The sequence below is a fragment of the Macaca thibetana genome, chromosome 12 (genome assembly GCF_024542745.1).
Source record: "Macaca thibetana thibetana isolate TM-01 chromosome 12, ASM2454274v1, whole genome shotgun sequence".
In the NCBI taxonomy this organism is placed as follows: Eukaryota; Metazoa; Chordata; class Mammalia; order Primates; family Cercopithecidae; genus Macaca; species Macaca thibetana.
The window spans coordinates 14,952,406-14,967,121 of NC_065589.1; positions in this window are offsets into that span (position 1 = coordinate 14,952,406).

The window sequence follows — 14,716 nt, forward strand, 5'->3', positions numbered from 1 at the left end:
AATCAAGTTGCATAAAAATCAAGGAAATTCAAACCACACACCTTCTGGTAAAACTAAAGAACAACAATAACAATAAGAAAAATCTACAACTAGCCAGAAGGAAAAGGAAGACTACCTACAAAGGAATGAGCATTAAACCAAAAGTAGATGTCTCAGCCCAGTGGAAGTCAGAAGACAGTGGGATAGAAATATCAACCTAGAATTGTATCCAAAAGAAAGTCTCTTTCAAAGTTTTTGGGGAAATGAAAATGTGTTCAGACAAACAAAAATGGAGCATTTACCACTAACAGACCTTCTCTGAAGGAATTTCCATCAAAAGATGTACTTCAGGAAGAAAGAAATGATTCCAGAGGAAAGGTCTGAGACCTTCAGAAGGATGGTATTGAACAAAGTAACTAGTAAACCCGGTGATCTAGAAAGTCAAATAACCACAAAACAACAGTAATTTCTCATCCATGGGGTAAAGAAAAAATAGCACTAAAATACAGGACAACCACTGCATTTCATCTTCATCGCCTGAGATGAAGCATACTAAGATCTTTGAATTATTTGGCAGGAGAATAAGCACACTGACTAACTTCAGACTTTAATAGTTAAACTTGCCTGGCCATTGGCTCACGCCTGTAATCCCAGCACTTCGGGAGGCTGAGGCAGGAGGATCACTTGAAACTAAGGTTTGAGACCAGCCTGAGAGACATAGTGAGATCCCAACTCTACAAATAATTTAAAAAATAACTTAATGAAATTGACAGGAAGAAACAGAAAGCATTAATCGTTGTGTAACTATTATAGAAATCACATCAGAAGCTTAAAATCTTTTCACACACACATGCAAAAGACAAGAAAAATGGACCTGGAAAGGAATAAAAACAAGCAGTAATCAGAAAGGATAGTTTGTTCAATTTACCAGCCTTCTGATCTCCTCACTGACTGAAGAGGGAATGGGACGGTTTGACACGGTATTTTGTTGGAGCTACAGGTGGATGTGTTTCGTCTGTGCCACTTATTTAAGAGGTATGGACTAGTGGTTCAGACTCTCCTGTCAGCCTTTCCAGCTTCAAATCCCTGCACCATACATGACTTTCCCTGCCTGACCTCGAGAAACTTACTTAACATCTTTTTTCCTCAATTTTCTGGGCTATAAAACGGGTGGTCCTACTCCCCAGAATTGTTGTGAAGATTAAAAGAGTATCTAAAAGAATACCTAGCAAAAGGCCAGGTACGGTGTCTCACTCCTGTAATCCCAGCACTTTGGGAGGCCGAGATGGGCAGATCACTAGAGTCCAGGAGTTCGAGACCAGCCTGGCCAACATGGTGAAACCCCAACTCTACTAAAAATATGAAAATTATCTAGGTGTGGTGGCACGTGCCCGTAGTCCCAGTTACTCAGGAGGCTGAGGCAGGACAATCACTTGAACCCGGGAGGTGGAAGTTGCAGTGAGCAGAGATTGTGCCACTGCATTCCAGCCTGGGTGACAGAGTGAGACTCCATCTCAAAAAAAAAAACAACAAAAAAGAGTATCATATAGATGGTAAGTGAAGCCAGAACAGTGATTAAAACCACCTAGAAAGAAGGTATAAAGTGAAAAAAAGAGGAGAGAACCAAGGATTTTTTTTTTTTTTTTTTTTGAGATGGAGTCTCACTGTGTCACCCAAGCTAGGGTCCAGTGGTGCGATCTCAGCACACTGCAACTTCTGCCTCCTGGGTGCAAGAGATTCTCCTGCCTCAGCCTCCCAAGTAGCTGGGACTGCAGGTGCCCACCACCACACCCAGCTAATTTTTGTATTTTTAGTGGAGATGGGGTTTCACCATGTTGGCCAGGCTGGTCTCGAACTCCTGACCTCAGGTGATCCACCCGCCTTGGCCTCCCAAAGTGCTGAGATTACAGGTGTGAGCCACCGTGCACAGCTCAAGGACAGACTTTTGAAGAAATACAATTATTTAGAGAAGAATGAGCATGCACGGTGGTCTAAGGAAAGGATGGGGGAAAAAGCAGGAAAACAGAAAGGGTTTGGCTGCCCAGGGAAGAGAATGTTTGAAGCAGGAAGAAGTGATCAGTAGTGGCCAATGAAAATGAGAAATCAAGCAGCAGGCTGCTGGAATGTTTTCCCTGCAGTTGCAAACATGGAAGTTATTTTGGACCTCAGCAAGAGATGCTTCTATTTAGGAGACAGGACACCTTCAGGTGAGTTTTAAAATGAGAAGGAGGAGAGCAGACAGAGACAGTCGATGTAGAAAACATGCTCAGGAGGTTTGACTTTGATGAAGGGAAGAGAGGTCAGACTGTCATTGAAGAGCGTTGCTGGGTCAAGAGAGGATTTTCTAAACTGGAAGATGATGAATAAATTTTTAAACAAGAAGGGTCCATTTAAGTAAAAGAAGTGAAATATTTATTTTTGTAAACAAAACAAAAAAAATAAATGTAGTGCAAATGTGCTCAGAGGGGGAAGGAGCGGGAATGCCAGGTCCCGATGAAGGGACTGGCCTTAGTGAGAAGGGACAGCTGCCTCGTGTCACAGAGCAGTGACGTGGTGAGCGGAGGCAGATGGAGAGTAGTTTGCATGTTCCTGAGAGCTTGAGGGAGATGGCATTTGGTGACTTCCTTTTTCTCGATAAAGTAGGTTATGGTCTCCGGGAATGAAGGCAGAGTAGGGGAATTTGAGGACTGGGAAATACAGACACAGTGTAAAATGGCCAAGATAGACTGTAAGAACTAGCCAGCCGGGTGCGGTGGCTCATGCCTGTAATCCCAGCACTTTGGGAGGCCGAGGCGGGTGGATCACGAGGTCAGGAGATCAAGACCATCCTGGCTAACACGGTGAAACCCCATCTCTACTAAAAATACAAAAAATTAGCCGGGTGTGCTGGCACACACCTGTAGTCCCAGCTACTTGGGAGGCTGAGGCAGAAGAATCACTTGAACCTGGGAGGCGGAGGTTGCAGTGAGCCGAGATCTCACCACTGCACTCCAGCCTGGGTAACAGTCTCAAAAAAAAAAAAGAAAAGAAAAGAAAAGAAACTAGCCAACTAGAGAAACCTCGCAGGACTGCCTGGTTAAATCCCACCTGAGGTTGGGAATTGTGAGCTTATAATGGAATTATTTTTGCTTTGTTTTGTGACTTTCTCTAGCAAGCAGATCAAAGATTTTTCCTGGAATTGGTTTTTTTCCCACATAAATGTGACTGAAACACAGGGAGGCCATGGAGCTTTGGGCATTGGTGTGATTGCTGTAGACGAAATAAGGGAAGTGACAAAAGGACAGGCAGAGAGGTTGGGAGGAGAACAAGGATGTCCCGATAACACTGAAGACTGGTCTGGTGGAAGTAGATGATCGAGTAAGCAAGAAGGCGAGATCCCTGTAGACAGAGCCAGGTGACACAGTTCCTTACACTGGAGGGAGGACAGGATGTGGCCACAAGAATGGGGAGCTGAGGTAGAGTGGAAAGGGAGTCTGGAAATGAGGGGACTGAGGAACAGAAAAGACAAGATGTATCACATGTGGATACTGAAAAACTGCAAGATAATGGCAGGACCTAGGATGGAGAATGGATGCCAAAGAGTTTGATGACTGAGGAAGGTGGACCAGGGAGTCAGCCGATGTCAGCGCCGAGGAGACAGAGTTCTAGCTGATTGAGTTTCAAATAGATTGACATTTTCATTTTCTCCCAAGGAGTTGGGAATAATTGTCTGGAGGCAGCAATGAGAAGCAAGGACAATATCAATGACCACATCTAAGTTCTCAAGATCATAGCTAGAAAATGATGATGCTGACATTTGAGCTCAAGAACCTGAAAAAGAGACCGGGTGCAGTGGCTCACACCTGCAATCCCAGTACTTTGGGAGGCTGAGGCAGGTGGGTTGCCTGAGCCCAGGAGTTCAACACCAGCCTGGGAAACATGATGAAACCCTGTCTCTATTACAAAAAATACAAAAAGTAGCCAGCCATGGTGGCGTGTGCCTGTAGTCCCAGCTACTTGGGAGGCTGAGGTGGGAAGATTGCTTGAGCTTGAGGAAATCCAGGCTGCAGTGAGCCGAGCTGTGAATGCACCACTGCACGCCAGCCTGTGCAACAGAGCAAGACCCTGTCTCAAAAAAAAAAAAAAAAAAAAAATCCTGAAAAGGCAGCATTATTACTCTCCTTGTTAGTTGGTTAGTTGTGGGGACTGGCTTCCACCTCCCTTCTCATTTAAGACCACCTACTGCCATGTCTGTATTTTTTCTTCTTCATCACCTCCTCTCTCTAAGGAGACTGTTATTCTGTTTATTCTATGAGATTTATTTCTTCTGACTTTCTCCCACCAAATTCAGAAAACAGAAGTGCTGGAGTAGGCAAAGAGACAAGAAAAGGCAGAGGAATTTCAGCATCTCCAGGTCTCCGAAAAGCATGAGGAAGAAAAGACTGGAAGCTCAGCTCCAAGTTCAGCCTTGGAGTTGTGCAACAGCATGTGGTCAGATGAGACAGAAATATAACGGAAGGAAAAAGAGGGTGAGCTTTCCGGAGCACAGAAAATGACTGACCCCAGCAAGGCTCCTAAGAGACTCCACAGAGAGCTATTTCATCATTTATTTGCACGGGAAAGACCTAGCAAACCTCAGAAGTATCCCACAAAAAAGAGCATCTCCCCATGTTCTGTGAAGTCAAAGTAGATGGGAAGCAGCCGGTGTCAGTTCAACCACTGACAGATTTTTCTCCTTGTCAGCATTGCTCTTTATGGGTATAATTCAGTTTCTGACTGTCATTGCCACCTACTCCACGTAAGCAAGAGTTCAGTTGATATAAATTGGAACAGTAATAACTTTACTTTAAGGAAGACAAGAATTCATCTAATGGGTCGCCAAAAAGGGCTATCTTCACCTGGGTCCACCTTGTGCAGGGCAGAGCGGGGTGACAGCCAGTGTGGTGTGATCTGAAAGGTCATCCCCCTGAAGCTGTCCCCCACTGAGCGCTGGATTCCACCCAAGGCCACTCACTCTCTCCTGATAAGCATCCAACCTTCCTCCAAAGTGACATTACCCAGAGGACTGGCCGATCGTGACCAGAGAGTAAGTGTAAATGCATTTATCAAAACACATTTATTTCTCACTAGAGACAGGACTGCCTGCCATTTAAGAATATCAGAAGGCAGGTGTTTAACACATCAGTTGTTTAGCACATTGCGTTTCTTTTCAGGCTTTTTTTTATATCTAAGGCCACACACACCTCCACTCCCCATTCCCACTGCCTTGAGGTCAGAAGGGGAGGAGGGGCCTTGTGGCTGACGGACAGACAATGAAACCCTGTGATCCTCAGTGGAGGAGGGGAAGGTGGGCCTTATGGAAGGTGTGTGAACTTCAAAACCTCCTTTGAAAGGTCCTGTACTTCATGTCTGTTGGCATCACCACCACCACCACCTTCTAGGGTCTCCTCCTTCCTTTATGGAAGAAGCCTGGGATGATGTTGCCTGGATTCCCTTCCCTGTATGACTGTAGGTCAGTATGACAATGAGAACATGTCCGTGAAATTTGGAGAGTGGAAAATTAAAATGACCAGTACTCTCCAAGGCAGTTACCTTAATTACGGTCCAACCCAGTGTAGAATTCCTTCTCAGAGAGACCTTTGGATAAATATAAATACCCCTTACCTTAACAATATTTAAATTCAAACTCCCTGAAGCCTAGAAGGATATTCTCTAATGTAACCAGAGTATATAAAAATAAAATACCAGCCAGGCATGGTGACTCACGCCTATAATCCCAGCACTTCGGGAGGCAGAAGCAGGCGGATCACCTGAGGTTGGGAGTTGGAGACCAGCCTGACCAACGTGGAGAAATCCCGTCTCTACTAAAAATACAAAATTAGCTGGGCATAGTGGCGCACGCCTGTAATCCCAGCTACTTGGGAGGCTGAGGCAGGAGAATCACTTGACCTGGGAGGTAGATGTTGTAGTGAGCCGAGATCGCACCATGGCACTCCAGTCTGGGCAACAAGAGTGAAACTCCATCTCAAAAAAATAAAATAAATAAAATAAAATAAAATATCATTACATTTAAAAGGCAAAAGATGTACACAATTTGAAGAGAAACCAGAGTATACAATATCATTACATTTAAACAATTACTAGAAAGTCAGATGTTGCACTTTTATTATTTTATTTTATTTTATTTTATTTTATTTTATTTTATTTTATTTTTTGAGACAGGGTCTCACTCTGTCATCCAGGCTGGAGTGCAACGGCCCAATCATGGCTCGATGCAACCTCAACTTCCCAGGCTCAGGTGATCCTCCCACCTCAGCATAGGTGTAGTGTAGGTCTAGGTATAATCCTAGTCCTGTAGCTAGGACCACAGGCGCCCGCCACAATATCCGGCTAGTTTTTGTATTTTTTCATAGAGATGAGGTTTTACCATGTTGCCCAGGCTGGTCTCAAACTCCCGGGCTCAAAAGAGCTGCCTGCCCTGACCTCCCAAAGTGCTACGGTTACAGGTGTGAGCCACTGTGCCTGGTCAGATATTGCACTTTTAAACCCAGAAGTGCAAGTGGAAATTTTTCTGTAAATGTATATAATGTTCAGATTATCTGGGTACTGTTAGAACCATTTAATAAAAGATACCAATTTTTACCATTTTAACATATTTAACATTATATATATGTATAATGTGTTATGTATACTTACATATCAACATGCTGGTTCCATTTCTCTGGAGAACTCTGGCTGATAGAATAACCAATCTTATGTTATATACTTTGAAAATATTAATTCATCCAGTATATGTTCATTGAGCACCTACAAAGTACTAGGAATATAGCAGACATTAAGTTGGATAAAGTCCCTTCTGCTCTAGCTCTATTTTAGAGAGAAGAAGCAAACAAAAAATAATTAAGCATATAATAGGTGGTGACAAAGAAAGGTACGAAAATAGAGAGTGACCCAAGGAGGCCCATTCTGGAGAGTGGTCTGGGAGGTCATCTTTGGTAAGGTGGCATTTGAGCAGTCTGCGTGCAGTGAGGCGGCAAGGCTGCAGGTGCCTGGAGTAAGGGCGTTCTAACAGGTGGAATAGGAAGACCCAAGGCCTGAAGACGGAGTGCATTTGACTGGCCTGGGGATTGTCATTGCACACACAACTCCAGGTAATAATATTTTGGTCCTACGGAAAGTACCTTGGGCTACAGTCCGGAGAAAGGTCCTGTCACTACATAGCAGTCATTTTTCTCTTCCAGTTTTTAATTCTTTATGGAAAAGATGAAGAATCAGGACCAGGTAGGTGTTTCCTATCCAAAGTACCCAAAAGGCATTCCTCCCACAGCAGTCCTGCCTTCCGCACCCTCCTCCCAGTGGTTTCCAATGTACGAATACAGGTTCTAAGAACATTTTAATAAAGGAGTCTGTGTAACTTTAACTCAGTGTTTCCAGCTTTATTTGGTCTCAGACCCTATTTCTATATTAACAAAACTGGAGTCACTGAAAACACGTTTAGAAATAGTGAGCTCAAAGAGCAAATTTATCTCTAATGTTCTCTGAATAATGGAAAATAAAATTGTACACCACAACAGCCTCAGCTCTCCAGCTAATGAATATATATGATGTTAAAATTAAAAGGCTGGACGTGGTGGCTCACGCTTGTAACCCCAGCACTTAGGGAGGTTGAGGCAGGCGGACCACCCAAGGTCAGGAGATCAAGACCGGCCTGGCCAACATGGTGAAACCCCATCTCTACCAAAAATATGAAATTAGCCAAGAGTGGTGGTGCATGCCTGTAACCCCAGCTACTCGGGAGGCTGAGGCAAGAGAATCTCTTGAACCCAGGAGGCAGAGGCTGCAGTGAGCCGAGATCGTGCCATTGCACTCCAGCCTGGGCAAAAAGAGAGAAACTCCATCTCAAAAAAATAAGTAAATAAAATAAAAAGACAGGAGAGAGAGAGAGCAAACTTTTAACTTGTTTTTAGCAGCAGTACCTTTTCTACCTATAAATGCCTACATGAAACATCCGTAAACAAAATAAAAAACCTCGGTCTGGATTCAGCGTGAAGTCAATCCGCTCTCCATCGCAGTAGCTGTAATCACACTGCCCTCTAGTGTAACCCTCAGGGGAATTACAGCTAAAAAGACTGCAGAAATCTCTCAAACTTTCAGCCTGAGAGCTGGCCAAGACGGCTGTGAGGCCCGCAGTGGTTCTCAAGGTGAGGTCCACAACCAGCAGCAGCAGCAGTGGCAACACCTGGGAATTTGTTAGAAATAAAAAATTTTGGTTTCACACCCTCCTAACAAGTCCCACTGAGTCAATAACTGGGGATGGGCTTAGCCAAGCAGTCCTTAATCCCTCCAAATGAGAAACAAAATTATCGCTCTGCCCAGCACCCACAGGTAATTTTTTTTTTCTTTTTTCTTTTTATTTTTTAGACGGAGTCTCACTGTGTCTCCCAGGCTGAAGTGCAGTGGCACGATCTCAGCCCATTACAACCTCCGTCTCCCGGGTTCAAGTGATTCTCCTGCCTCAGCCTCCTGAGTAGCTGGGACTACAGGAGTGCGCCACTATGCCCAGCTAATTTTTGTAATTTTTAGTAGAGACAGGGTTTCACTGTGTTGGCCAGGCTGGTCTCGAAGTCCTGACCTTGTGATCCGCCCGCCTCGGCCTCCCAAAGTGCTGGGATTATAGGCGTGAGCCACTGCACCCGGCCAGGGGTAGTAATTTTTTGTACCACGTTGTATTCAATTAAGAACAAAAAAGCAGACTCAGGGCAGCCTATTGAAAACCAAAAAGTTCATAAACAGAAGCGTTTCTATGCTTAGCATTTGTTCAGCAGTTTTCACTTGATGCTGTGCTTTCAGATTCAATAGGAGTTACATCCACCCCAACAATAAATCCCACTAGACCCAATTTCATTGTAGCACTGCCAGGAATAACAAAAGGTTCTAGAATAGACTGAGTCATCTTTTCTTTGAAAATTTCTGCGGATGGAAGTAATGCTAGTTATGAAAAACAGGTTTTGTATTGAGCAGTAGAGGTGAAAATTCTGTAAAACTAACCTGTGTCGAACATATATAGAGGTTGGTATTTCCAGCTCAAGTGTTTGTTCTGGCCAGCCGTGCAGCAATTATGCTCTGTTCATGACCGGGCAGGCTGAGTAAAAGTGTGGATCAGTGAAATCTCCTCACAGCTGCAAAAAAAAAAAAAAAAAAAAAAAAAAAAAAAAGTAACTTTCTTCCTTCCAGTCATCCCTCTTCCTTCTCCAAATGCTGCCTGAGCACTTAGGGTAGATGAAGCCTGTGTTAGCTGAAAGCATGGATCCTGCCCAAGGTTCCCTTGGAACATCAGCCTCCCGCGCACGAGACATCTTCATTTCTATCATGTTACACTTGCTCCCAAATATGATAACTTGACAAAGAAGAGAGACCTGTAAAAAAGACAGCAATGGTTACAAACATTTGAATCTCAGAGGGGAAAATCCATATAAAATAAATTACAAATCGAGTAATGACTAAACTATTTAAAAATGTATACATTTGTATATGAAAATTGCCATTTTCTTAAAAAGACAGGTCATCTAAAAGGGTTAAGCACCCCTTTATCATGTCAGCATTTCATATAGTATCTAGCTTTACAAAATAACACTGTAGGTCAGGCGTGGTAGCTCATGCCTGTAATCCCAGCACCTTGGGAGGTCAAGGTGGGAGGTCAGGAGTTCGAGACCAGCCTGGCCAACATGATGAAACCCCGCCTCTACTAAAAATACAAAAATTAGCCAGGCGTGGTGGCATACACCTGTAATCCCAGCTATTTGGGAGGCTGAGGCAGGAGATTCGCTTGAACCTGGGAGGCGGAGGTTGCAGTGAGCCGAGATCGCACCATTGCACTCCAGCCTGGGTGACAGGGCAAGACTCTGTCTCAAAATAAATAAATAAATAAATACATACATAACATTGTAGTCTTTTATGTGAACATCTAAGTTTTCAAACAACCACCATATGGGATGTAACTAACATTTATTACCTAGCTAAAGATAACAAAAACAAACTGGAAAATTTCACTCCACATGTAAATACAGATTCATTTGTCCTATTTGTATTTAACAATAATGAAAGTATTGATACATGGAAAATCAGAACAGAGTAGATTTAAATGAAATATTTTTAATGTGGCATTAATCCCACATTTTGTGCAAATGATTAAAAATTCAAATTAGGTGCACCAGAATCTGTGTCGGCTTCCTAGGGTGGCTTTAACGACGTACCATAAACGCTGGTTGGATTAAAACAACATAAGTTTATTGTCTCCCAGTTTTGGAGGCTAGAAGTCTGAATTCACGATGTCAACAGGGCCATGTACCCTCTGAAACCTATCGGGGAGAGCCCTTCCTTGCATCTTTCAGCTCCTGGTGTTTACCAGCAATTCTCAGTGTTCCATGGCGTGTAGATCCATCATTCCAGTCTCTGCCTTGGTCTTCACATGGCTGTCTTCTCGCTGTCAGGTCTGTCTCTGTGTCTCTTTTCCCTTTCTTATAAGGACACCAAGTCATTGCATTAAGAACACACCCTACTCCACCATGACTTCACCATAACCGAACTAATTACATCTACAGCAACCCTATTTTCAAATAAAGTCACATTCTGAGCTGCTGGGGGTTAGGACTTCAACGTGTCTTTCTGGGGGACACAAGCAATTCATAACAGTCTTCCCCTTTGCCCCAAAATTCATGTCTTTCCCATATGCAAAACATATCCACCCCTTCCAAATGTCCCCAAAAGTCTTAACCATTCCAGTATCAACTCCGAGTCCAAAATTTCATCTAAATATCATCAACTCGACGTCCCAAATGTTGTCATCTACATCATCAATGGCGAGACTCAGAGTATGAATCACCCTGGGGCAAACTCCTCTTCATCTGTGAACCCGTGAAGTCAGACAATGAGTTATCTGCTTACACAATACAGTATCTAGGCATAGGACAGACATTTTCATTCCAAAAGGGAGAAATTGGAAAGACAAAAGGGGTCATGGGTCCCAAACAAGTTTGAAACCTACGAAGGCACGTTCCATTAGATTTCAAGGCCTGATACCTTCTGAGCCTGAAGAAAACTTAAAATTAAAAAAGAAAAAAAGAGATTTCAGGACCTGAGCATAATCCTCTATGGCCTGATGGTCTTTTACACCCATATGGTGGTTGTTTAAAAACTTAGATGTTCTCATAAAAGACTACAATGTTTTTATTTGTTTATTTAGATGGAGTTTCACTCTTGTCACCCAGGCTGGAGTGCAGTGGCGTGATCTTGGCTCACTGCAACCTGTGCCTCCTGGGTTCAAGTGATTCTCCTGTCTCAGCCTCCTGAGTAGCTGGGATTACAGGTGCCTGCCACCACATCTGGCTAGTTTTTGTATTTTTAGTAGAGATGGGGTTTCACCACATTGGCTAGGCTGATCTTGAACTGGTCAGGAGTTTGAGACTCGCCTCTGCATCCAACACTCCAGCCTTTAAGTCATTCTTCTTAATTTTATTGTCTCTTTCAGTCAAGAATGGCAATGTTTCTTCTGGTATAAAATTCTCAAAAGCCTTGTCAGCCTCCCAAGAAATTCATGGTGATCTAAGCCATCGGACAAGAGGGCCCTGCACAGATCTTTCTTGAACAACTACATCTCTATTCCTGGCTTCCAATGAGATAACTGATTGGATCCATAAGCCACACACCTCATTTATTTAGCAAACACTTATTGAGCCATATTTGTGATGTTTCTACAGTATTCTATTTGGACAGTTGGAGAATTTTCCAAATCAGACACTGCTTCCTTTTTGCTTAGCAGTTCCTTCTTCAATTTATCTCTTTCTTCTCACATTTTATTACAAGCAACAAGGAGACATCAGGCTTGCCCTTTGCACACTTTGCTCGGGATTCTCCTCAGCTAAATATCCAAGTGCATCATCACTTACAAGTTCTACTTTCCTTCCAACAGCACAACATAATACAGCCAAGTTCTCTGCTGCTTTATAACACAGATCAATCACCTTTCCTTCAGTGTCCAATAAAAGCTTCTCTTTTCCATCTGAGACCTCACCAGAAACACCTTGTAATGTTTCTTAATTTTAGGAACATTCCATACATGGTGGTACATGTATTCTCTAAGACAATAGAAGCTTTCTCTGTAGCTCTCCTCTCTTCCTTCTGGGCTCTCATCAGAACTGTTTTTCCCCCCGCCCACCCCCACTCTGCCAGGAGGAGTCTTGCTCTGTCGCACAGACTGGAGTACAGTGGCATGATCTCTGCTCACTGCAACCTCTGCCTCCTAGGTTCAGGCAATTCTCCCTCCTCAGCCTCCTGAGTAGCTGGGATTACAGGCACGCACCACCACGCCCAACTAATTTTTGTATTTTTAGTAGAGATGGAGTTTCACCGTTTTGGTCAGGCTGGTCTCGAACTCCTGACTTCGTGATCCACCCGCCTCGGTCTCCCAAAGTACTGGAATTAAGGCATAAGCCACTGCACCCGGCCCAGAGTTGCCTTTAATGTCTGTATTTCTACCAATAATTTTGGACATGTGATTTAGGCTTTTACTATGAAGTGCTTCAAAACACTTCTAGCCTCTACCTATTACAGAATTCCAAAGGCACTTCCACACTTTTACATATTTGGTATAGCCACGCCCTACTTTTTAGTACCAAAATTGCTATCAGCAATTCATTGAGCCTTGTGATTTCTTGGGTGACAGAGAAACAGGTCATTGAAATGAGTCCCTAGTCCTAGCTCATGGCATCCAAATAACAAGATCAGTGACATAGACTATTAAATGTGAGAACTAGGAGGAAATCTACCTCATCACCATTAAAAATGATGAAACTACATGGTCATTGGGTGTTAACCAACATTGCCAGGAAAAATGGGCAGGCCAAGCTTCAGGCCAAGGTTCAGATGGGAAATGTTGGGGTGGAATGTTGATTTAAGTAATCTGGATAAAAAAATACTTTTAATGCTGAAACATGAGTCATGAGACACTAGAATATAGGGATCATTTCCTTTCAACTCTTCAAAAAGTACGTATGGTAAATATTTGCTGATTTAGACTATGTAGAGAAGAATCAAAATGAATTAGTAAAACATCCAAATAGGGGAAGTATGCATGTGGAAAGCATGTATTTTGAGCAGAATTTAATGAAGCTGACCGACGGTTCCCTATGGAAGGAACTATGGAATGAAGGACTGAAAATCTGATTAAAGAGCAGATAAGAATGATTTATTACTATTCTTACATAAGTCAGTATCTACAAAGTGCTTTCAGACAATGTAATTCCTTAAAGAAATAGTTCTCCTTGCAACCTTAGTTAAGCCATAAATTTACTTTTTCAATCTCTCCTTATTCTTACAGCACAGCCTTGAAATTGATTTCGTAAACGTTTACATTGATTTTTGTACAGATGATCAACAATCTATATTAGCTGGGTCTGACATTATGGGCTTTTATTTTATCACCAGTTCGTTGGTCCTTGTGATCTTCCGGGTGACTGGGACTAGACCAGATTTTCAAAGAAAAGCAAGGGAAAGACAGCTGTATTTATTATATCAGGTGCTGCTTGGATTCCTCCCCTATTGATCTTCTTTACTCCTTACAAACAAGACAGTGGATAATTTTTATCTTCTCTTAATCAGTGGGACTCAGAAAGGTTAAGGAATCTGAGTAAGGTCACCTAGCTGTGATTAAGTACAACAGAAAAAATATCTGATGACCACATCCCAGTAATACCTGGGTTGTTTATGAAATACCACGCTGCTCAGAGCACCCACCAGCTCTGCAGTAAGCCAGAGCCCCTAAGTTCCAGGATTGCTGTCTATAGCAACACCAGGATAGACCAGTGGCCCAGACCAGAAGTCCACTGCTTTCTCTGCACCCATCTCCCTTGCAAAGGTTAGAAATTTGCATTCTAACATAATTAGGAGCAAATCAGAGCATTTCTTCGGTGACATTTTAACCAGTGACCTGGAAGTAGAGGTTAAACATCAAATAAAAATTAACACCTGCTTGATATATTAAAAAGTATGCCACCGGGATAACATGGGATTGTAAATTCACTGTTTGTCTTTTTTTTTTTCCCCCATAGTTATAACTGTGCCTTTAATTGTACAAGTAGAAGAATGCCTTGAAGTTAGAAAAATAGTCCTAAGGAAGGAGTGTTTGAGTCTTTCCCGCTGAGTTTTTTGCTCCCTTCCACCTCAGAGAGACCATATAATCAAGGAATACTGTATTCTTTATGTTTTCAAAGTTTTTCCTCGGTAGACATTCGTTTTCTGTAGTCCATAAGGAAAAGCATTCAGTTCAGAGGGGCCGTGCAAGCAGAATGCTGACAGATAAAACACCATTCACCATCTTTTTACAATAAATGAAGATACTAGCAGGGGGCAAAGTTGGTGCCCATCCTAATCAGAGTTGTGGAAATCTCACACTGAGGAGGATTTGTTGTAGCTATTTCTCCATGTGATCACTCATATTCTTTGAGTCTTTTCACTGTGCTGGTAATGGACTTCCTAATTTAATTGAACCAACCCATCCAACCATCTTGAGTTAAACATTCTGCTGCTAACATCAGGGGAGGAATCGGGAGTTATTTCCAATGTAAAAACCTGAAGTCATGATCTCTCCTGGTCCTCGAAAATGGTGAGTGATGTCTGGTCCATGCCTGATTCAGAAAGAGGTTTTGAGATTTCCTGGCTAATTTGGGGGGTTTTATTTGAGACAAGGTCTCACACTATTACT